The sequence below is a fragment of the Telopea speciosissima genome, chromosome 3, assembly GCF_018873765.1.
Source record: "Telopea speciosissima isolate NSW1024214 ecotype Mountain lineage chromosome 3, Tspe_v1, whole genome shotgun sequence".
In the NCBI taxonomy this organism is placed as follows: Eukaryota; Viridiplantae; Streptophyta; class Magnoliopsida; order Proteales; family Proteaceae; genus Telopea; species Telopea speciosissima.
In genome coordinates this window covers 37,004,127-37,026,610 of record NC_057918.1, presented here as the reverse complement: position 1 = coordinate 37,026,610, position 22,484 = coordinate 37,004,127, and the positions used below count along the sequence as shown (strand labels likewise).

General features: G+C 40.0%; 1 pseudogene; it reads right to left on the bottom strand.

Moving 5' to 3' along the window:
• Positions 1 to 602: 602 nt before the first annotated feature.
• LOC122655129 overlaps positions 603 to 22,484 on the bottom strand; it is a 57,850-nt pseudogene continuing 35,968 nt past the window's right edge.

The window sequence follows — 22,484 nt, the reverse complement described above, 5'->3', positions numbered from 1 at the left end:
ATTTAATATTAATAAAATAAAATACTCTTTGTAAACACTTTACAAAATACCAAGGCCTTGGATTTGACACAATCAAATCCGTTCACTCTCTTTTTGGTGTTCTCCCTTTACGAGCAGTGGAAACTTTACATCCATAATTATTTACATTGTGCACACCGAGCGGCTGAATATAGTCAGTCCTTTCGGTATACATCAATCATTGACACACCACAAATGTACAGAACATAAATAAAATGACAAGTGTCTCTCAAGTACAGAGAAAATAACTACCGGAGATTCCCGTTGCAACTACAACTTGATGGTGAATAATTCGAGAATCCCCATGGATCATGTTCAACACGAAATGTGCCTATATTTATATTTTGGTCCAATCACCATTGTACGAATGTAAAATATAGCAACCATAGAACAGATTACCCAAATCTATCCGTAGTTGTGAACAAAACGGTTTGAATTGGGCAAATGCAATATACAATTGTGACAAACACATAATTAAATAAAACTAAATTAATTAATTTAATCAAATTAAATTGGGTTTGATGGACACATAAATGTTACATCCAACACTAACTGCAAGTAATTTTTGTAGAAGTCACTTTTGATTATGATAAAACACGTCGAATTTTAATGTCACTGCCTATTGGTTCCTCCATCTTCACTCCATTTAGAAATTTCTTGCACCATTTTGTAGATTATTTTGGTACTCTCTCCAATGTATTGTAGTTCACATAATGAATCCCAAATCGTAAAGAATATCCATTTGACCATTCAAAATTGTCGAGTAGAGACCATATGAAGTACCCCTTCACATTAGCTCCATTGCTGCAAATATGATCAGCAAGAGTTGGCGAGGATTAATAAGGGGAAAAACATCCATGCAATAAACAATAAATATGGGGAAGCGGCTCTTGGCATGGTGGTGGCTGCCAGTGCAATAGGACACATCTTTATTCCACCTCCCATCCCCCATTGGCCGCCCTCTCCTCTCGGAGTTGGGATGCCACCATAGTTTCCCTCTTGGGCTGTCACCTCTAGTGGCTTCTGAGCCTTCAGCACGATCTGACCAAAAAAATAAAAATAAATGATAAATATAAAATAAAATAAAAAGGTGGCATTTAGTTGGATTCAAGTTGTGTAGGAAAACATTGCTATTGGTGCTTATTAATCTTAGTCCCTAAATGATTGTACACATAATTGCCATCTCCTAAAGAATTAAAAGATATGTTCTTGTTAAATACTGATAACGTACCTCATTCCTTAGTTAGCAAAGTTAAATAGCTACTTAAAAAGTCTTCTCTCTTTGTATCGTTGAGAAAGTCCTCGACAGAAGAATCGGGAGAGCTTGCATTAGCATACCCTACAAACAAGGTATTGTATTATTATTATTAAGTTACAAGTGTATGTATGTGCACAAATGCATACCATTTGAATTATGACTTTGTGCATAAAAATGAAAGATATCCAAGGGTTTTTACTCTATTTATATCGACTAGAAACCCTTATTTGGTCTAATTCCTATTTGTGACATGTGAAAGGGTCATGAGGAATATATATGGAGCATTGGATATGCAAATCACATGTCAAATTTTAAATTTAAATTCAATAATATAACAACCCATGTATGTCAATGAACCCTTGTACTTTTCAGTTGTTTATATTTTGACATGCAACATAGTCTTGGATTTTTAGAGTATTGATATTTCTCTTCATAGAGGAAAGTAGAAAAAGGTGTCAATTCAGGGTGTCAAATTTTAATTAAATCGGTCAAACCTATCCAAGCTGATCGATTTAGCCTGGACCAACCGAGTCCTTATTGGTTTGGTTTTGAGTTGATTTTATGAAACCAATAGAAACCGAAATAAAAAAGAGGACTGAACCTGATAAGAAATTGAAACCATACCGTTATTAATCCGATAAGAAATTGAAAACACAAAAAAAAAAAAAAATTCCCCATTGATTTCCTTATGTATACTTGTAAAATCGAAATTAGGTCTTACCGAATCCATTACTAGCCCGATTACAAATCGATAACCAAAAATATCAATAAGAAGCCAGACTAAAATCGATCAAAGTCAAAATTTATTTAACGGTTTAATCTTTGGTTGACCTAGTAACAGACCCAAACTGATTTAACACAACAGAAATCGGACCAAATTGTAGGATTGACACCCTTATTAGCAATCCCCCACCCAATATATAGGGTTTTTCGCATATATAAATGATGAAATACAATTTTAGAAACTGAAACATGAAAGAAAAGGGGCAAAAAAACAATAAGCAATATAAGTAAAGCATAAGTTTTATTCAATTGTGATGATTAGATCTTACAGTTGCAGTTTAATGAAGAGCCAAGGTTCTAAGATGCTCATTTCATAGCTCCTTTAGTTTGCTTATAGAGGTGGAATGCTAATGCAATGGTCCAATTAAACAAATCATTTATAAAGATGATCTATATGAAAAAGATAAACATAGGCTAACTATTTTAGCATATCATACCATTTTCAGTAATCATCATTGGAGTGTTGTTATATCTTTCTTTGAAGTACATGACCACCTTCTCCATGCTAGAAGGAACCATATAAAAGTCTGGCATCCCTGTCTAAAAAGGGGAAAACACATCATTAAAGATACATAATAAATTTATCAAAATGATAAATAAAGAATTATAATCAATTTTTTACGGCATTGACAATGGTAGAAAAGGTGCTTCATTTTGCTTTTTCTTTTTCTTTTTCTTCAAGGGATACACTATGATTAGTCAAATAATGAACCTAATAATGAAAAGATTCATCTCCAAAACCTAGAATGTTGGAACCCACCCCCACCCCCCAAAAAAAAGCGGCAAGTTATACCCATTCAATTGAAGTAGCGGTCGATAAAGTCAAGAACGAACCAACTCATTTGGGACACAATAGGTTTTGAAATCAAAAGTATCCTTGATCCTAAAATCCCTAGTGTCCCAGATTCTACCAGGAACTTTCATTTAGTTACATGTTAGGGAATCTCGGTTTCCTTCTTGTAATTCCCATCTAATATTTTTGTTGTGGTGGCCTCTCTTCTTTGGGGCCAGGCTGGACTCCCCCTCGCCCTCTCCCTCTTTTTCTCCTTCATTCTCTTCCTCTTGGGTGTTCTAATTTTTGGACTTCGTTAAATAATTTTTTTTATATAAAAAAGTCTAAGTGGTTGAGCCTTGTAGGTTAACTATTGAATTTTCTTCTTCTTTTTTCAAAATAAGCTTACCCATTTTACAACTTAATTTGTTTAAAATAAATATATTCACAACTTAACTTTTTTTTTCACTTACAGGCTCTCCAATAGGACGACCATTTCTTTCTGCTGTGGGGTTCACAAATGCATCAATTTGTGAAGCCACAAAGTTGCATCGAGAGAACAGGTAATCTTGTGCATAGAAGGTTATATAATGATTCAAGCCAATGAAGTCTAATTTATTTTTCAAATTTTCGTTTTCTTCAAGTGAGAATATTGGTAGTAGTGGACCCAATATTTCACGCATTTTAGAATGATAATCACCATACATTATGGGGTCCACTATCCTGCAAACATAAAATATATAAATATTTCAAAAGAAAATAATTGAAGAAAACATAAATAACTTTAAGAAGATGTTTACTAATTTTTATTTTTTATTTCTTTCTTTATTTTGGTGTGGTCATAGTTGTGTTTTGATTCTCCATTGTTTGGCTAACTTGGCTTTCTGCCTAGTGGAATCAAATTCTTAGTCTAATTGTTTTTGTGAATTCACCTAGAGGGGGGGGGTGAATAGGTGTCGGTTCAAAAATTAAAATAACTATGCGGAAATAAAAACAAACAATAAAGATAGAGAAGAGTAAAGACAAGCAATGTAAAAAGACACAAACAATTTATAGTGGTTCGACCAAAATGTGCCTACGTCCACTCCTCTCACCTTAGAGAGAGTTCACTATAACGAATCTTGAGTGAGCAAAAGAACTCGTACAACTACTCTTGAGAAATGAGCAAGATGACTCATTCTCTTGATTTGGAGCAAGAGGACTTAACAACAATTTTAAGTAAAGTACTAAGCAGTTTAGGATTACCTTAAAACTTAGTAGAAGGAGTGCTACCTCTTAGTCAATGTAGCTTGGATGCAAGTATGCCATGAGGGAGCAAGAATGAGATTGAATTTTCTTCGATCTTCTTCGAATAATCTCACAAGGGAGTGCTTGATTGCTTAGAGCTCTTGATTGATGATTGTTGTAGTGTTTAGAACACTAATCAAGAGGGTATTTATAGGCTAGAGACTTAGAACCAATTAGGAATCCAATTAAGAAGAGAATCCCACATACTATAAGTGATCTGGTATGCTGGATGGGAATCCGGTATGCCGGATTACCTACTTTTCTTAAGAGATAGGAGAATAACGGTCATAATTAATTAGTCAAGCACTGATCCGGCATGCTGGATTGGGATCCGGTATGCCGAATTAGGGAAAAATACACCCAAGAGAGGATCCGGTATGTTGGATCCTTATCCAGCATGGGTAAAGGGGTTACTGGAGGTGTTTCTCTGAGACACCCATTAATCCGGTATGCCGGATTGGGATCCGATATGCCGGATTGGGCAATTGCTGTATAATTTAGTCTAATTTCCTCAGGAGTTGTTTTGGGTATTTCAAACCCAATTGGTCACATGATCAGGAGTTCGAATATTCTCCTAAGGTCATTCTAGATGGATGCATGCGTGTGTGTGTGCATTACATCGAATGTGACTCAAGAAACAATAGGAGTTATATATTTGTAAATAGACAAAGTCTTCAATCAAAAGTCTTCAATGTTTTAAGCTTCTAAACATATGTCTTTAACTTCCAAGCTTTAATCTTCTTTGAAAGTGGTCTTTGAACACTTGTATATGCTCCCCCTCACTTGATGCTATGCTTTGACTCTAAAACACTTAGAACACAAGCATTAGTCCAAGTCTTATTTGTTATCATCAAAACATCATTATAGGGATGACTTGGAAGAAGTAGAGTGTAGGACCATTTTCCTAACAATCTCCCCCTTTTTGATGATGACAAATAATCCACAAAAGATATAAATAATGGAGAGCAATAATATATGCAAGGAATAAGAGACAAGAATAATAATAATTCTTTAAACCAAGCAAATTTTTTTATAAGACCATAGTCATTATCCATTATAGCTTTCAAACACAATATACTTCTCCCCCTTTGGCAGTATCAAAAAGAAAGTCAAAACATATCAAACAGGAGGATCAAAGGGTGAAAGAGGTGAAATAGAACTGGATGCACCGGCAAACGGCGGTGGAACTCCGTGTGGAGTGGCTCCTGGTGTATCAAGAGAAAGATGTCCAAGATTGAGAGCAAGAGTTTGAATAGAGTTAAGAATCTTGTCTTGGGGCAGATACATGTTGTTAAAGCCAGTCTTCACATCATCGCGGAGAGATGCAACATCATCTTGAATCCGTTGTTGTCCAAGTTTAAGTTCCATGATACAAGTGTTGGCTTCATCCATGTATTCATCAATGCTTGACACCCAATTGTGTAGAGATGCCGGTATCCCTTCTCGAGCAAAAGAAGGAGGAGGCACTTGGTCTCCCAATTCTTCTTCGACGAACACATCGGAAGGAGGAGGAATAGCTATTGTATGAAAACTATTCCGAGTGATGTATTGGGAAACAAGGGCCACTTCCTCACGATCAAGATCTAAGTTATACTCCCAAAAAACACAAGTGAGGAGCCTACCATAGGGAAGGTTAGTGCTCCTATGAGGATGAGTACAAGATTCCATGTATCGCATGATGAAGTAAGGAAGATTGGTAGGGTTATTGGTGTAGATGCAATAAGTGATATAAGCTTGTGGCGTAAGACACTTGTTTCTATCACCACCCCTAGGAATAATGTTGTGTTGGACTATGTAAGAGATGACATGAGGTATAAGACGAAGGCGATCAACAACAACAGTTCTGGCATTTGGATCAAACTATTTTAGGATGGATGAGTATATCTCTTCATGGTTGATCAAATCACCAAAATTGGTATTCTTTGGAGTCTAGAAGATGCAGGGGCCATCATTTGGAATGTGAAGAATGCTAGCAAGATCATCAAGAGAAAGGTCTATGTGAGTTCCCTTCACATAAGAATGAAGTTTCAAGTCTTGTTCCACTCCACTGAAGTAGAGGTTGGTGTAGAAATACTTGACAAGGTTTGGATAGCAAGGGTCATCCATATTGAGAATGGGTTCCCAATCGATGTCCTTAACGCGGTCTTCGAGACGAATGCTATTGAAAGAAAACACATCCACTTCACGTCCTTCTTCAATCTTTCTTGCTTGGTAGAGATGCCAATTTGCTCGGCATTCCCTAGCCCGAAATAAACGATCTTCTCCTTCAGCATATGCTTGTCTTGCTCTGATACCAATTGTGAATTCACCTAGAGCGAGGGTGAATAGGTGTAGGTTTGAAAATTAAAATAACTATGCGAAAATAAAAACAAACAATAAAGATAGAGAAGAGTAAAGAAAAGCAATGTAAAAAGACACAAATAATTTATAGTGGTTTGGCCAAAATGTGCCTACGTCCACTCCTCTCACCTTAGAGAGAATTCACTATAACGAATCTTGAGTGAGCAAGAGAACTCGTACAACTACTCTTGAAAATCTGAGCAAGAGGACTCAAATGACTATTCTTGAGAAATGAGCAAGAGGACTTCTTCTCTTGATTTGGAGCAAGAGGGCTCAACAATAATTTTAAGTAAAGTACTAAGTAGTTTAGGATTACCTTAAAACTTAGTAGAATGAGTGCTACCTCTTAGTCAATGTAGCTTGGATGCAAGTATGCCATGAGGGAGCAAGAATGAGATTGAATTTTCTTCGATCTTTGATCTTGAAAGAATAATCTCACAAGGGAGTGGTTGATTGCTTAGAGCTCTTGATTGATGATTGTTGTAGTGTTTAGAACACTAATCAAGAGGGTATTTATAGGCTAGAGGCTTAGAACCAATTAGAAATCCAATTAAGAAGAGAATCCCACATACTATAAGTGATCCAGTATGCTGGATGGGAATCCGGTATGTCGGATTACCTACTTTCCTTAAGAGATAGGAGAATAACGGTCATAATTAATTAGTCAAGCACTGATCCGGTATGCTGGATTGGGATCCGATATGCCGGATCAGGGCAAAATACACCCAAGAGAGGATCCAAAGAGAGGATCCAGTATGCTGGATCCTTATCCAGCATGGGTAAAGGGGTTACTGGAGGTGTTTCTCTGAGACACCCATTAATCCGGTACGCCGGATTAGGATCCAATATGCCAGATTGGGCAATTACAGTATAATTTAGTCTAATTTCCTCAGGGGTTGTCTTGGGTATTTCAAACCCAATTGGTCACATGATCAGGAGTTTGAATATTCTCCTAAGGTCATTCTAGATGGATACATGCGTGTGTGTGTGCATTACATCGAATGTGACTCAAGAAGCAATAGGAATTACATATTTGTAAATAGACAAAGTCTTCAATCAAAAGTCTTCAATTCTTCAATGCTTTAAGCTTCTAAACATATGTCTTTGACTTTCAAGCTTTAATCTTCTTTGAAAGTGGTCTTTGAACACTTGTATATGCTCCCCATCACTTGATGCTATGCTTTGACTCTAAAACACTTAGAACACAAGCATTAGTCCAAGTCTTATTTGTTATCATCAAAACATCATCATAGGGATGACTTGGAAGAAGTAGAGTGGAGGACCATTTTCCTAATAGTTTTTCCCTTGTTGAAAGACTTATTCAACAACAAAAAAAAAACCTGGGCTCAGAGTTAGCTATATATTCTCAATGTAATTACATCTAAGGCGTGATGATTATGTTGGTTATTAAGGTGTTAAATTAAAAATTTTAATCCATATGAGTCATACCTTATGCAACATTAGGGGATTCTAACTAGAACAAGAGGGACCTACATTACCTAACAGTCCACCATCATAAACTCTCCAAAGAAATATATTACTAGTGAATATATTTTTTGTTGATACGGAACAACAGTTGCACGAGATATGGAACAAAAAACATCTTACGGAATCCCTCGAACAACAATTGCACAAGATACAGAACAAAAAACTCCTTACACTCACAAGGGGTCAAAACCCTAACTCACAAATAGAGGGAGGAGAGGGAGAGCAAGTTTGTTTCTTGTGCATCAGAGGTATCTCTCTCCCCTCCCTACTACTTTAATTAGAGATTTTGAGATGCTAAAATCCTATACCACACAACTTGCCAAGTGGTGAGATCTTATTTAATGATCCTACTCATCTATCCCTATCTTTATTTCTTAAATAAAGATAATTATGCATTAGGATGGTATTAAGTAGAAATAGTAATGAAGTTCCCAAAGAAATATTTTCATTATGGTTTAGTCCCTCCATTTAAGAATATCGCATAATAGCAAACCTACGAGCAAGAAAATAATTACTACCACCATTCTAGTCCATCAAAATATCTTATATAGAGAATCTCGATTATAGATTAAACACAAAATTATTTTGAAAAATCTTCAAGATATAATAATTAATAAATAATAATATTTACTCATAAGTGTTCTTGTTCAATATACACAATTATGAACACTCACATTTGTGTTTAGAATCACAATTCCCATCAATGTGACAACCACATGAAAAAAATACCGAGTTTTCTCCCTAGTTGGGAACAATTTATGGCATAAGCATAGGACAATCAAACGGCCAAATTTATTAAGAAGAATTTTATATACTATTAAATTTTTTAAATTGGGTTTGATGGGTACATAAATCCAACAAAGTAGAATACAAATTCTAACTCACTAAACAATCTATTATAACAAAGAGAAAGTGTTATAATTAACAAGATACACAAGAAGAGTGATTTTGGAGAGATCAAAAACAACAAGCCATTATTAGTAGTAATAGCACTTATTTAAAATCACCATCTTATTACAACCACACATAGGTGAGGAATGTAGAATAATGGATTTTGATTACCATGCATGGAAGAAATCAACAGCCCGTCCAGCTGCTACGTGATCTGTTGGGGTATCTCTAAGTGGTTCATACCACATTGCATGTATAACGATCCCAATCATACCTCCTTGCTTAACCTTTGTTTAAGGCAAAAAAAAAAAAAAATTAAAAATACAAAAAATAAAAATCCTTGCATGAGGTTCCAATTGTAAACCATATACATGCAGAGAACACATAGAAGAAGAGTTTATATATTACCTGATATTTTCTCCTGTTGTGCGAAGAAATCTGCTAGAGAGATATTCTCCAAGAACACAACTGTCCAATTAATTCAGAGCTTAGAAGAAATTGGGAAAAACACAGTTGGCACTGCGAAGTAACTGAATATCTTTATTGAGTATTGAACTCTCCTTATTTATAATGGTTAGGGAGGATCTGAGGCAATCCTTCCTTTTTTGTCTTTCCTTTTTTGGGAGCATGGATTTAGGAAAATCCTACTCTAACTGCCATCCTCCTCAGTTCTCGGGATCTGGTGAATCTTGGGATACTTGGAAGTGCACGTGGGACCTCTACTTGGTTATACGACTACCTTAGTGGGCCTGCCCCCATAACCATCGTGAGCGTGATTCTTCTTTGGCATACTTCTGATTCGATCTTACTTGCGGTTCAAGATTGGCCACGTGTAGGGTTAAGATTAGGGCACAGAATGTGGTGTATCATTTTCCCCCTACTCCCTTTATCCTTGGTAAGATACAGGGAGTATATATTTATCCTCGGTATCCCGTGCAGGATTGTGTGTTAAACCCGTGCCCAAAAATGCGGGCTAATTTGAAATTTTGTTGAAAGTCCGGAACCCGAGGTCAAAGCTACCAGTACACTGTGGTTCATTGAACCCGTGGTTGAACATAATGAGGTAGCCCCGTTGGTGAGGATCTACATACCATTAAGAAGGCAAGCACCAACTCCTTGTGACTGTACAGCTCACTACCAAATGTACAGCCTAAGGAAGGTACCATCCCTTGATTCTAGGGCCCTTGGACTTAATCCTAGTTCTAGGATAAACTAATGATGACCCCCATCACCTTAAATATTCTAATAAAGCATTTTTAGACCCAAACATCAATTTGCATGATTGATTTGATGATGAGAACCCAATTCCATACATACATCTTAAATCCCATCATAAATGAAATTCTACCAATTTACAGATTGACCTTCTCTTAGTTAAAATGATATAACTCCACCCCCCAAACTCCATTTGTGTTGGTTTTAATTTTTTTGAAAACTAGACTCATAGGGATGAATTTTGTTAGAAGACACCATTGCCTAGTTATGTCTCTAAGTTAGCTAAAACTTCATTTCAAGTTGCTGTCAAAATCAGATCCTGGTGTCTTGACAGATTGACCTTTGTATAATAAAAATAATATAACTTCATAATCCAGTCTTCATTTCCTTTGATTCCCATTTTTCTAGAAACTAGATTCATAGAGCTTCATTTTCTTAGAAGGAACCATGATCCAATTATGTCTCTAAATGAACTGAAATTTCATTTCAATCCAAACAAATTCTGCAAATGAATTCTCTGGGCGATAGCACTGGGCGATGCACACATCACCCAGAGACATCGCCCAGAGTGGAAAAATGCAGTATTTTAATCTGCAGATGTGTGGGGACCACCCATATTGGCCATGAACACCCTCTATAGGCTGAAGGGAGTCTTGGGAGCCACCACATACCCCTGGACCCCTGTGGACCCCACCAGAGTGCCCAGAATGATCGAAAATCAGTCTAAAAATACATTCTTGAAATGGGTCTAAGCAGCCAAACAGGCCTTAGTAGAGGGATGGCCTATAAATAGAGGACCCTAGCTCTGTTTTAGAACCTATTTCACTGCTGAAATCGTAGGAGAGAAGAGAAGAGAGAAAAGAGAGGAAAGAGAGAGAAGAAGGAGAAGAAGAAGGAAAGAGAAGGAGAAGAAGGTGAGGAGCTCACCCTTGCATCTAATCTGTCCCAGAAGCCATCTTACATCATTTCAGGTATCAAACTATACCTCCATGTGCTGCTATGCTGTTCTCTGTTCATCTGCTTAGATCTCTGCTGTTTGGATGAGTTTCTGGCCATTGGCAGCCCAGAACAGCTGGGGGCTGCCATGAGCTGCCTCAGATCCAACATGCAAACATGTTGCATGGAAGATTTGAGGTATATTCATGTGTTTTTAGTGTTGTTGTTCACTTGAGAGTGAGATCAGTCTCTGTGCCTGGCTGCACTGCCTTATTGCACCCATATCTGGCTGTTTGGGCTTGGATCTGTGCATACAGGCTAGCCCTTGCCTGGATCTTGGTAGGGACAGAATACTACAAAGATTATACATGTGAATTTGCCCTTGCATGCAGCCTAATCCATGCCCATATGCTAAAACACAGCTGGGTTACTATTCACTAGACTGTTTGGGCAGCTCCTGGCAGCCAGGTGGTGGGTCTAGGTCAAGATCCGAGTGGGCCAGTGCAAACCACTCCCCATGAGGTCCACAATGACCTAACATGCATGTAGGGTCGATCAAGGCACTGCCTATGGTGCAAAACCCAAGAAAATGAGCCTGTTCACATTCTAAGCATTCTCTGGGTGATAGCACTGGGCGATGCACACATCACCCAGAGAATTAAAATGGACTGTTTTGCAGATCAGACCAAGGGGCTTCCACATATGGACTATAAACAGTGTAAGGGGGTGGAAAATGACCAAAATACCCCTCCTCACATCTGTCCACAATTATGTATACCTTGGGTAACCAAGTGGGCCCCGCAGGGCTTGGAAACCCTGTCTATGTTGGTCCTGCAGCACTATTGACCTTGGGACTGTATTATAAGACTGTTGGGACCTTGAACCATGTACTACAGTGGTAAAACACCCTACTGACCCTTAGCCACATTCTCCGGATGATGCACCGGGACATAGGCCTAAAGCCCAGTGCAAGGCCCAGAGAATTCCAATTGATCTCGGACTGAGCACCGAGTCAGACCAGTGAGTCTAGATCAACACTAGGACATCCAAGAGAAATTTTAAATGTTAATAACACATGTCTGATCTAAAACTTTAGGATTTGATTCTGTACTCGAGGTGCACAGCTAGATACCAGCCAAAACTGAACAAACAACTGAACCAGTAGGATCAAACCAAGGTGAGTGGAATTACACCATAAGTGTAGGTGTAACATGACTGATGGGTCATGACAACAACAATAACAATATTTACTATCTTTAATTACTTTAAATTGTTTTATATTCTTATTTAAGTTCTGAATCTTATCTGATGAACATTGGAAATGGATGATAATGCTTATATGTGGAATTGTTAGATTAGATGCCGTAGCCGGCTTGGAAATGAGGCTTGTGGTAGCCTGTAGAATGGGATGCGGTTGACACCACCCGACTCATACGATGCCATATAGACATGGGGCTAGAGTTTCATCACCCATGCTATGCACCCTTGCCAACAGGGGTTAAGGTGTTGGATGCCTGTGGGGGCGACCGTACAATCCTTGAGCTATATGCCGGGTTTTAAGCCACAATTCAATTATGAGCTATATGCCGGGTTTAAAACCGTAATAAGGAAAAGAAATGTGATTATGAGCTATATGCTGGGCTTTAAGCCACAATTCAATTATGAGCTATATGCTGGGCTTTAAGCCACAATTCAATTATGAGCTATATGCTGGGCTTTAAGCCATAATTCAATTATGAGTTATATGACGGGCTTTATGCCACAGTATAATTAAAAAAAAAGGGAAAAGAATTGAGCTAAATGCTGACGGTTACCTTATAGGTTAATCATAGAGGGCTGGTCGGGTTGACCTAGGAATGAATGCAGGAGCCGACTAGTCTTCTTCGACAACTCAACGGGTGTATCGCGGGAAGGGGCTAGAGGCCTGCACTAGGGATACATGTATTCGGGATTGTAGTAGCACTAACCCGCCTTAGTTGTGATGTTAGGTGGCTAATAAATAAAATGAATTGCACCTCATGTAGGACTCATTTGGTTGTGCTTGCATGCGCATGCATGGTTTATATTTCATTCACGGGCTCGGTGGAGCTCACACTCTTGTATATTCTCTTTTAGTTGATTTTGCAGGTACTGGTTTGCCAATGGGCGAGGAAGCTGTCGATGGAATTGTAAATCTTCCTCATCTCGTTGCTTAGCGACGATTTTGTTATGATTTAAGTTTCTTTCTTTTAAGAAGTGTAATTACCAAGATGATGTACTTATTGAACATAAATGGATATGTATATGGTATAACATAGGTATTTGGGATTTTATTTTAAGTGATATAGATCATCTATGGGTAGTTCGATCTTCCATTGCACTCTGATATCTTTTTATTATCTTCTCCCTCATTGTGTGGTTTGTGACATATAAGTACTGCTTCTTGATCCTTAGGGTTTGGCGGATGGCGTAGGATGTCTGGGTCACTTGCCTAAATCCTCCCAGGGGGTGGTTTGGGGTGTGACAGAGTGGTATCAAAGCAAGAAGCTCTATTTACGTTCACAAACAATAAAAGTAGGATGGTAGGTGGTCTAGAGATAAAGAAATAAAAGTTTTAAGAAAACACCAAAATAAAGAAGTAGAAGAACACTATAGGAGACTAGCTAGGTACAAAAACTGATAACTTTATAATTGAAGAGGTATAAACTTTTACATCCGGAAAGGAAACTAGAAGTACTGTTTCCAATCTTATTATAAATGAAAGTGCAACCAATAAAGTAGAAACAAACACCAACACAATTTGGAAGACTCTAAATTCTAGCAATTCTAAAACTAGATCTACTCTTGAGCTGAACTTTAAGCTCGAGATGATAACCAACAAATCATAGATACCTATAGACCCAGTTGTATTATAGTTGAACCTTGATAGCCAGGGACTTCTGTGTAATTAAGAGGGGAAACAAAATAGATTTAGACTCATACCACCTGTATCAAAATCTTACCCCATCGATGGTCAGGCCGAAGCTAGTGCCTGATTCGGGGTATGTTGGTGCATATCTTACTTAACACTGCCTTAGGATCATCGCACCATGTATTTCAAATTTCTTTCTCCAAATCGTTCTATTCAAATATTTCAAGTACATAAATGTCACCTCAATATATGAAATATATTGAATTTTCCTGTTGCATCCAAGTAATCATAAATCCTAAATTCCTTTCAGAGAGCAAGCATGGTGCAAACTCGATCCAATAGAAATATTCCTTATGAAGCATGTCCTCCTGTTAACCTTCCAGTCAATCCTCCCAATGAACTTGTTGCTCAGAACATAGAAGTTCCACTTGCATCTATATCTGAGGCCCCTCCAGCTCATGCACCTGCACCTTCCCCTAGTATGACTGCTAATGAGGTGGCTACCATCATGACCAATATGATGCAGGTCATGCAACAATTGCAACAAATCTTATTGCAAAACCGGCAACAACAGCAGGAGTTGCTAGCCCATATGACCACTCAAATTTTGTCTGCAATGCAACAGCAGCAGGAAAAGTTCATGACTTGTATGAACGCACACTTTCAAGCTGCAAAGCAGGCACATGCCGCACTAGGGACTTTTCCTGTATCTGACTCACCACCTGTACCTGATAAGTCTATGGAAGACGGACAAGCAGTTGAGGGCATAAAACAACATGGGTCCGGGAAGAGACCTATGAACTCACAAGAGCCTGGAGAACCAAATAAGGCTCCTAGAGGACCCTATCCTGATTCGACTCCAGCATGCTCTGACGGGGGGGATGCAAATCGACCTAACCAATCGGCATAATTCACCGCTGTGGCCCGGCCATCTAAGTCAAACAACCGACGCTATGTCTGCAATCGATCGGGGCATAGGTCCAGGGATTGTAGGTATTGGGGAGCCAAATTCGTGCCGTATTTGAATGTCATCTACCCGGAGCAGCCATAACAGGACAGTAGGCCAGAAATGGAGCAAAAATTTCAACCTCCTCGGCCGACTCAAGTGAGTCAGGCCTCTCACCAAACCACTATGCAACAAATTCGGACACATAACGAGAGAGTGTGCCAGCCGGGGATACAATCCATATCCACCATTCCAATTTGCTGCTCGGCCTTCCAGCTCCACAAAGACAGAGTTCGAGGGCAAGTAAATGCCTTGACCATAGGGGAAGTTGAGGCAAATTCGGAATAATAATAGGTACTCTATCCGTATCGTCCTCACTTGTTGAGTATTATTTAATTGCAGCACATCACACTCTTTCGTTCTACTGAGGTTGCTATTGCAAGGAAGGTGCCCTCGAAGAACTTATAACACAAATGGGTGGTTAGCATTGTTATTTGAAACGTTGGAAAATTAAATGAAGATTATAGACCCTGTCCATTTGGAAATTCTATATTCATATGTAGATTATGGTAGGACGATAAAAGACTGTAGGTGTGTAGTTAGGTCTTGGTAAAGCGTTATACCATAAACCAAACGAATAGAACATTCTAGGAAGGATTCAGGAAAGTGTGAAGTATACTAGGTGGTTGGAAGTGAATAACAGAGGTGAAGAATTTAAATTGGTGACAAGGACGGAAATGGGTATTAGTATAACCAAGAACAGGAAGAAACTGGAACTAAAGGATCCGACAAAACCTTGCTTAACAATAGGTATGAAGGAGGTAATGGGGTTCTCGAATGTCCCCTCCGTTATTGGGAGCGAATAATAGGGATTTCATCAATATCCCGATTCATCCTAAAGTTGAGATTAGATATTGGGAAACCAGAAGTTAAAGTATTCATAGGAAGAGCCGTGTAGGAAAGACGGTGTAGACTTATGCCACGCAACCCAAAGCCATAGAAGTATAGATTATTAGGCAAAATACATGGAGGTAGTTGAAGAAGTACCTCCCGGACTCGACTCATGTCTTGACTTAGGAACCACTTAGGCTCACTACTGCCATAACCCGTTAAGAGAAACCCGAAGAGAATGTGGGATGGGAGAAGCACAATCTCCACAACTGGAGTATCTTGTTGTAAAGGTACTGTGGGATGGTCGGCTCAATCAAGGAGTGTCCAATTGACGAGAAAATGAAAGGCGGTCAGAGTATCCTCATCTACTTGAACCCCCAGACACGTCCAATTTTGAGGACGGAGTTTTTATAAGGTTGGGGGAATGTTAAACCCGTGCCCAAAAATGCGGGCTAATTTGAAATTTTGTTGGAAGTTCCGAACCCGAGGTTAAAGCTACCAGTACACTATGGTGCATTGAACCCTGGTTGAACATAATGAGGTAGCCTCATTGGTGAGGATCTACATACCATTAAGAAGGCAAGCACCAACTCCTTGTGATTGTACAACTCACTACCAAATGTACAACCTAAGGAAGGTACCATCCCTTGATTCTAGGGCCCTTGGACTTAATCCTAGTTCTAGTGTCAAACCCTGCTCCTGATTGGCTGGAATTTTGATTGAAGGACAGGAACCCCTAACCAGGCAACCAAGAACACTATGGAGTATCACTCCAGTGATTTGGATTGATAAAGAAACCCTGTGTGGATCATCCTACATGCCTGTCAGTAGATGGATAGCTGATCCCTACTGCTATACAGCTCACAGCATTATGTATGGCCTGGACTCCAGGTAATCTCTCTCCTCCCCATAACTATGGGACCCACCTCTGGAAAAGTATGTAAAATCCTCTAAATGTTATGTGGGGACAATGCCCTGACCAAGGGTCAAACCCCTACGCGGGCCCCATTGAGATTCAGCCTTGCTGGAATCTTTGGGCGATAGCATTGGGCGATGCAGACAAGGCCCAGAGACATCGTCCAGTGTGCAAAACAGCTGAATAAATTAATTTTAAATTATGGGGACCACCCATAATGGACATGGGCACCCTCCATAGATAGAGGGGAGTCTGAGGGACCACCTTATACCCTTAGTTCACTGTGGACCCCACCAGAGAGCCCAGAGTGGCTGTAAATGCAGTTAAAAATGCATTTTGAGAAGAGGCCTTAGCAGCCAAATAGACCCTAATGGGGGTTGGGCCTATAAATAGATGAACCTTAGGCTCATTTTGAGCTTGCGGCACTGCTCATTTCGTGGGAGAGAAAAGAAGAGAAAGAAGAGAGAAAGAAGAGAGAAAGAAGAGAGGAAGAAGAAGGAAGGGGGAGAGCTACTCTCACACCTGGGCCCTGATTTTCATGGCACCCAAGCTCTGCTCAGGTATACATCTCCATGCCTATACCTGCTGCCTCCTTTTATTCCTGCATTTTGTATGGATTTCTGATCTTTGGTAGGCTAGAATAGATGAGAAATGCTATGGATGGATCGAGATCTACCATGCAAGCATAGAGCATGGGAGATCTGAGATTTTTAGTTAATTTTATAAGTCTGATATGTTGTTCTTGAAGCCGAAATCTGGTTGTGCACAGCTGCACTGCCAGATGCTCAGTTGCTTGGCTGTCTGGAACCCTGGATGCAAGCCCTGGCTATATGGGACCAAGCCCTAGGTGGAAGCAGCCCTAGAACACCATTTTACATCTGTTTACAGCCTTGCATGTGACCAAAATCCAGATCTGCAACTGGAGAAAACCCTGTGATACTATTCATTGGGCTGTCTGGGCAGCCTCTGGCAGCCAAGTGGTGGACCCAGTGGAAAATCCAAATGGACCATAATGAAGATTGCCCCAGGGGCCACCTTATTCCCTAACATGCATTGGGTGATGATTTGATCACTGGCCATGAGCCGCAACCTTGGGATCTCAGTCCATTGTCGATTTGAAGACTCTGAGCGATGCACTGGGCGATGCACCCAATGCCCAGAGACATCGCCCAGTGAATGGAAGTTGGCAGAATTGTTGATCTGGCTTAGGGAACCTCATCCATTGGCCATGGTGCTGTGTGGGAAGGTGGGAAATTACCTAAATGTCCCTCCCCACATCAGTCCTTATGAAGGTATAGCTTGGGAACCCAAGTGGGCCCTGCAGTTGATGGAAACCCTGCCTATGCTTGGTCCTGCAGCACTGTCAAGCTGAGGGCAGCATAGTAAGCCTATTATATCCTAGGGTCAGGTACAATTACTAAGAATGACCATTTTACCCCTAGGCCACCATCTCTGGATGATGCACCAGGACATAGGCCTAAGGCCCAGTGTAAGGCACTGAGAGTTCTAAGTGAAGACCAACTGAACACCGAGTCAACCCAGTGAGCTTAGGTTAACCCTAGGACTACCAGAGACAGATTGGAAACTTAATATGACAATTTCTGATTTACATCCAGGATTTGATCCCGCGTTCGAGGTCTACAATCAAACTGTTGTTGGAACTGAATTTGCAACCGAGTTCCTAGAACCAGACCCAGGTGAGTGAAGTATTATCATATATGCAGGTGTAACTGTATACCAGCAAATAATTGTTAAATCCTAAATGTTGTGTTATTTAATTATGTTCAATTACTCAAATTACTGAACAAGGATTGTCTGTTGATCAACACTGTGAATATTATCTGATGATTGTGAATGTTAGACTAGATGCCGTAGTCTGCTTGGAAATGAGGCTTGTGGTAGCCCGTAGAATGGGATGCGGTTGACACCACCCGACTCATACGATGCCATATAGACATGGGGTTAGAGTTTCATCACCCGTGCTACGCACCCTTGCCAACAGGGGTTAAGGTGTTGGATGCCTGTGAGGGTGACCATATGTGTATATGAGAAAAGAAAAGAAATGAAAAGAAAGAAATGTGTTTGCACCGGAATGGTGATTATGGGCTATATGCCAGAAATGAAAAGGAAAGAGAAAAGGAATGGATTGCCCTACAGATTAATCATAGAGGGCTGGTCGGGCTGACCTTGGTAAACGAATGCTAGAGTTGACTGGTCCTCTCCGACAACTCAATGGGTGTATCACGGGAAGGGGTAACAAAGTCCGCACCAGGGATACATGTATTGGGGATTGTAGTAGCACTGACTTAACTTAGTTGTATTGCTAGGTGGCTAATAATAATCTGGACTTGCATATCATGTAGGATCATGTGGAATGTGGTTGCATGTGCATGCATGATGATATGTTTTTCTCACGAGCTCAGTGGGGCTCACCATCTGCTATGCATTATTTTCTTTAGATGATTTTGCAGATCGATGCCGCTGTGGCATGGAAGCTCATTACAAGGAGGAGAGCCCTGGTTGTTATGATGATATTGGTGTGGACCCCGACGGAGGTCATGCCGATGATGCGTGCATTCTCGGTGGTCATTGATGAAGACCATTGAAGAGTGCACCTGATGCATTTTGTCTTAGGGACTCCTTTTTGCTTTTGTTAGGAGTTTATACCTGTTTTGTTTGTGGTTCTGCTGTAGTCTACTTACTTTGTTTTTGGGGGATGAGTTATCTCACCCTGTACATATAGGTATGTATATCTTTCTTTCTTTTAGCTTTTGTCAGCTTAGTTTCTCGTTGTGGGTTGTATCTGGGTGGGAATGCTTCAGAACACTTTATATATGTATATAACACTATCATTCCTGTATTGCTACACTTTCTTTTTTATTACAATTATTGTTTATCTGCAGCACTCTGATCTTACCTGAAGTAATGTGATGAATGTGGAACCGTGAATGTAATAACTGCTTCTAGATCCGTGGGATTTGGTGGATTGCCATTATATAATTCGGGTCACCTACCTAATCCTCCCAGGGGGTGGTTTGGGGTGTGACAGAGCTTGGTATCAAAGCGTGAGGCTCTTCTTACATTCATAGGGTGCAAATTAAGGTTAATAAGCTACCAACACAAAAATAAGTAATAACTAAAAGCTACAAGGGAGGTAGATGCAATTAAATAAAAAGATGCATAAATTACCATTAAATTTAAAGATAACTGTGGCTGAGCCACTACATAAGTTTGATTGGAAGTATTACTTCAATAGTTACATAAGCTGACAAAAAAAAAAACTAACTAAAATTGGATACATCTCGAACAAAGAAAAATACATAAGCTAAAAAAAAAAAAGATAAGTCAGAACCACGTAGCATAGACACCAGAGCTGGTCAGAAGAACTACTCCGATGGAGGTAAGTCGCTCGAAGGAGGCTGTAAATGGTGCAAGTCAACACGGTAGAATTTATCCCAAAAGTCCAAGCGCTGCTCAACAGACCCTACCCTGCTCTCCAATAAAGTGAAGCCGCGATCCATCCTAGTCGCCATGTCAGAAAGCTGGGTACTGAGGCCCTGGAAATGTAACATCATCTGCGCCCACTCGGAAGGCCCTGGAACCTGAGAACTAGTAGCACCCGTCGCTTCATAGGCAGGTAAGTCTGTGAACTGTGTGCCAACACCCTCAAAGTTGCCCTAACCCACATCCTGCTCATCAACACCCTGCCTCTCTCCAAGCTCGCCTTAGATGTCTCCCTCAATATCTCTCAGCTCCTCATCATGGTCATCGCCACCCTACACCTCTAGCTCCTCATCCTTCTGCTGCATCTCTATCTGCTCCTCATCCTCTGGTGGATCCTCCCCTAGCACTTTCATCTTCAGTATCAAGGTCTTATCAATAGGCCTGGATCTGTCCCTCTCCACATACTTGCCCTTCAAAGGAACCTCAAAGTCCCGGAAGACTGAAGTAAGGAACTTCCCATATGGAAGGTTCCCATCAGATGGGTTCTGTGCATGATATAACATAACCTGGAGTAATAGGTACGGGAGGTTTATGATCGGACCCCCTCTGCCAGCTCCCAGTAGATAGTATGTAATATATGCCCTCATCATAGAGATGCTACCCCTATTGCCGCCCTTGGGGTAGATGTTGTAGGTTACACACCTACTAATCACTCGAGCACTAGGCTTATAGGAAGCCTCAGACTTGGGTGTGCTCTCAGACCCTGTCAGTGCTTTGAAGACCATCCTCCTAGTCTCCAAAGAAAACATCTCAGAAATATCAACTCGAGGCTTGTAGTAACACCTCTCTCCAGTATCAGGCAGCCCCAATATCCTTGCTAGTGAGGTAGTGGTCAACCTAATATCCACTCCGTTCACTCTACTCAATAGTCCAAACTCTTATGCCCCAGATGGCACCAAGTTGCAGTAAAAGTACCGAACCAAGTTAGGATAACAAGGCTCGGTAGGTGTCAACATAGAGGCCCAACCTAGGGCATTGAACCTAGCAAAAAGACTATATTGGTGAAAGTCATCTACCCGAACAACCCAGCCATTTACAATTTTTAGGGATTTAAAGTTGTCCCACTCCTTAAAATGCTCATACCTAGAGAAGAGGAACCGGTCAAACTCGGGCTCCTCCGACGATGAATTGTCCCTAGGTGAAGATGGTGGTACTGTGGATGATGATGATGAAGAATGATCACTCTCCACTCGTAGCCTCTTCTGTGCCACGGACTTCCTAGCCGTGCGGTGACTTGTAGACATTTTGCTACAAGAGAGAAGGAAAAAAAATTAGTTAGGGTAAGGAAATCTAACAAAAAACCCTAGCTAAAACAAGATGGAATAAAAGAAAGAGCAAAATAGTGAAAGCAATCAAGAATCCTTACCTAGGCACGCGTGGATTCGCAAAGAACTCGAAGAAATGTGAGGAATTGGTGTGGGAATAGTCACACTACCCTCCAAGGACTCTCTCTAAGTGTTTAGAGGAGTTTAGAAGAAGTTAGGACTGATATGGGCCCCTCTCAGACTCATATACCTGCACCCCAATTCTCTGGGCGATGGCACTAGGCGATGCATCCAACGCCCAGAGACATCGCCCAGTGAATGCATTTTTGCTGATTTTGATCTTTTGACACATGGGAACTTGGACTTCACCTATAATAGCTTTGTTGAAGATAAAAATAAAGATTTTTACTAATGCTTTATAAAAAAAAATATATAAATAAATAATTAACTAAACAAACACAATTTTCATGAAATCAAGGGAATACAACTTCTACTTGGGGATTTTAGTAAAACACGTAGGGAATTGAAAATCCTTGTTTATATGTTTAATATAAGTACCTAAAATATATAAACATATATGCATACTTATGAGAATTGGTGTGTGTAATATTTAATTATTATGTGCTTGATATTGTGATGTATGAACTGAGTGGAGTGTTGCTATGCAAAACCGGCCATAGATATGTAGGTTTGTTGTAATACGTATTTAAGATGTGTAGGGAGCGTAGATATTACCCCATCCAAAGTCTAAGTCAGCCAAGAATAGGATCTAATAGGTTGTCTAGCCAATCAAAACACTTTAGACGCTAAGGTACCTCGAGCCAACCCAAGTATATTTTTACTGATTCTTAGTCATTTAAATTCTAGTAGACATGTACTTAATTCTTCTAATTAAGTATAACCTGATGCTTAGAACCATTTTCTATGACAGGACATATTACCTCAGCCAGGGCTGGAGACCCCAGCATCATGATCTATATTAGACAGCTACGAGAAAGACTGAGATGGATACGACTAGTGCTACCTCGAGCCGAGAACCGGTTGGACTTTTATTTAGCCCTTGCTGCCATTAGTGGACCGGGAG